The sequence below is a fragment of the Helobdella robusta genome (assembly GCF_000326865.2).
Source record: "Helobdella robusta unplaced genomic scaffold HELROscaffold_37, whole genome shotgun sequence".
Taxonomy (NCBI): Eukaryota; Metazoa; Annelida; class Clitellata; order Rhynchobdellida; family Glossiphoniidae; genus Helobdella; species Helobdella robusta.
The window spans coordinates 60,626-64,646 of record NW_008704785.1 but is presented as its reverse complement, the minus strand read 5'-3'; positions in this window follow the sequence as shown (position 1 = coordinate 64,646).

Below are 4,021 nucleotides of genomic sequence, written 5' to 3'. Positions count from 1 at the left end.
AATAATAATAACAGCAGACACCAAAACATTAAGAGATTAATCAATTCAGACCGTTCTTGTTGAATTTTTTTTATACCAACGTATATACAAACCGGTATTATGTTGTACACAAAAAATGTACACACACATACAAACATGATCATTATTAACATAAATATTTAGACACAAACACACACGCACACACACATATGCACACACACACACATCCATACAGGCATACATAGGCACTCAGAAAGGCGTTCATAATAAAATGGTTTTTAAACTTCAAAAAAAAATTTACACAAATATGTAACACTCACACATACACACGCACACACACACACACACACGCACACACACACACACACACAAACACACGCACACACACACAACAGCAGCAGCAACAACAAAAAGCCACGAGTAACGAGTAAATTTATATAATTATTTTGCACATTATATATTCAAATGATGCTGAGATGCTAGTTAATAATTGATGCATATTTTGAGGTTTATGATTGCGATAATTTGATATAAGCCTCCGGAAGATTATTCGTTTATTCGTTCACTCCAATCATTCATTCATTCACTCATTCGATTATTAACTCATTTATTCATCCATCTATGCATTTCTTCATTCATTCATCCAATCATTTATTTATATAACGATTTAACGACAACCACTATGTAATTACTTATTAACCACATTACACAAGCTTCTGCATTCTCTCATTTGTTCATCCGATCATTCACTCATACATTCACTCATTCATCCACCCATACATACATTCATTCACTCATTCATTCGTTCACTCATTCATTCATTCACTCATCCATTCATATATAACTATATCGCAGGCGCCTTTCGTCAACGAATATGAGATGGGAATATGCAAAATCACAAACACAATGTAGTATATACTCTATATATCATTGCATATCATTGTATATATCATAGTGTATCATAGCATATATCATAGTTTATTATAGCTTATATCATAGTGTATCATAGCATATATCATAGTGTATCATAGCATATATCCTAGTGTATCATAGCATATATCATAGTGTGTCATAGCATATATCAGTTTGTATCCTAGCATATATCAGTGTGTATCCTAGCATATATCCGGATATGTACATATATACAACATGTATAATTCACATTCAATGTTACGAAATGTGGGGTGTGTTGTATATATGCTGACTCCATTTATTATATAATAGAATTAAAGTTATGAAAACACACACACACACACGCACACACACATGTAATGTATACACACACACACACACACACACACACACACACATATATATATATATATATATATATATATGCCGGAAAGAATATATATATAATATATAATATAATTGAGTAATATCTGCATATAATTGAGCTTATTATGTGTGCAGTTGTGAATAAATTTAATTTTTAGCCGCCAACTAAATCATGAAGAGCCCGGCCATTTTAATACCCTTCAATGATGATGACGATGATGATGAGGACTATGACGATGATGACAATGATGACGATGATGATGATAGTGATATTTCTTCGTGCATGTTATTCTATACTAGAGACTAACCCCACGCAAATCTGTACACTATCCACTCGTACGCGCATACACACTTTATACTCTGCTCAACTACATCATCGGTATAATGAGATTGATTTATAGCAGCAAATTTTTTGAACAACTCGTTTTAATCTTTATTAAAATCTTATAATTGTTTGTATGTGCTTGCTTGCCTATTTTACGTGTATATGATGTACAAGATGTATGCTTATGTATGCTTATTTGTATATGTGCGTGTGTGTGTGTACGTGTGTTCGTCATGGTTGTGTGTCACGCGTTAATATTATTATGATTATTATTACTTTCATAAACGACTAGCACAGTTCGGCATATGGCAGTACTTGATTTCATCGATGTTGTGTTTGTTGTTTTCATTCATTTTTTCGACTTTCTGCCTTTTATCTCGATTAGTATAATGATTCTGGTTTCTCTCTCTCTTTCTTTTTCTTTCTCTCTCTCTCTCTCTCTTTCTCTCTCTCTCTCTCTCTTTCTTTAATCTCCGCTCATATCATTGCGCGTCTGTATGCCTTTTTGTTATTGGTCTTTTCGATCTATCAGACTCAGTCTATATTTCTTTCCTTTTTTCTTCTTTTCTCTCTCTCTCTTTCTCTCTCTGTCTGTCACTTCTCTCTTTCTTTCACTTTCTCTCTCAAATTGAATTGAAGTAATCAGTATGTAAACAAATAATTTCATAGACAGCCTCAACTAAACTACTGCTAACTCGAACCGATGATGAGCAATATAACTAAGAAAAGCCATCCTTAATAAGAGTATCAGTGTTATTCTTGTTATTGTTATTATTGTTATTGTTGTTGTTATTGTTGCTTGACTGTTATAGTATTATTTACTATTACTTACAATACTATACAACAGCGGCCTTATCTGGTTTATCGGTTAAAAACTTTTTAATTATTTTATTCAAATGATGGAAAAATTCACTCTCTCTCTCTCTTTCTCTCTCTACTAACTTTTTTCATTCTTTCTTCCTCTCTCCTCCTCACTTTTCTCTCTCACTTTCTCTCACTTTCTCCATCTCTCTACTAGCTATATTCATTCTATTTCTTTCTTCCTCTCTCCTCCTCACTTCTCTCTCTCACTTTCTCTCACTTTCTCCATCTCTCTACTAGCTATATTCATTCTATTTCTTTCTTCCTCTCTCCTCCCACCTTCTCTCTCTCTCGTTCACTCGTTTTATCTCCTCTATCTTTTCATCGCCATTTGTTTCATTTCAATGAAGTCAGAAAATTTGAATTAATTCGATACTGTATGCATATAAATGTGCTTGCGTGTGTGTGTGCGTGCGTGTGTATGTGCGTGCGTGTGTATGTGCATGTGTGTGTGTGTGAGTGTTAATTAATAAATGGATGAATGATAAAATGAACAAATAAACGAATGAACGAAAGAACGAATAGATGAACGGACAAACAGTACCTACCTCAAATCAATTCAAATTGAATTAAATTGATATTCTGATAGAAAAACTCCCAGAGAAAAAATTTCCTACAACCACACGGGGGTTTGGAAAGTCGAGAACGTTTTATTTTATATAAAATAAAATTTTTAAATTTATAAAAAGAAATATTATTACTACATTAAAAATGCTTGCGACCTTCCATGTGATAAACGGTTTTAATTAGTGAAAGAAAAAAGAAAGCTTGAATATATGAATGAATGAATGAACGATTGAATATATGAATGAATGAATGAACGATTGAATAAATGAATGAATGAACAATGAACGAACGAATGAATTAATGAAGGAATGAACGAATGAACGAGCCAATGAAATGTGTAGCATTGCATGCATACTATTTAATGTTACTATTACTATTACTATTTAATACTATTCTTGATACATTTATTCTACATATGAATATGATATGACAGAAAAATAATAACACACACACACACTAACATATATATATATATATATATATATATATATATATATGTGTGTGTGTGTGTGTGTGTGTGTGTGTGTGTTTGTATGTTTGCGCGTGTGTGCTAATAAAGTTTACATGAAGTGAAGTAGTTTTTGTGCTATATTATTTTACTACTACAGTACACATTACTCTACTTAGTCAGCCAGGGTTTATCATCATCATCATCAACATCGTCATCATTATCAACATCGTCATCATCATCAACACCATCGTTATCATCATCGTTATTATCTCTTTAATGGTTATCATGATCAACGACATCTTCTAGTTCACTCAGTCACCCACCAGCTCGCTGTCTCATTCTTTCATTTGCTTTTCTTTCTTCTATTCATTCATTCATTCATTTATTCATTCATTCATTCATTCATTCTCTCGTAACTTAATTTTGTTCATTCATTTATGCTTCATTCATATATGCGTTCATTCATTCATTCATTTATTAATTCGTTCATACGTTCATTCATTCATTTATTTATTCGTTTTTTACTGATTCATTCATTTATTCATTTCTTCGTTCATTCG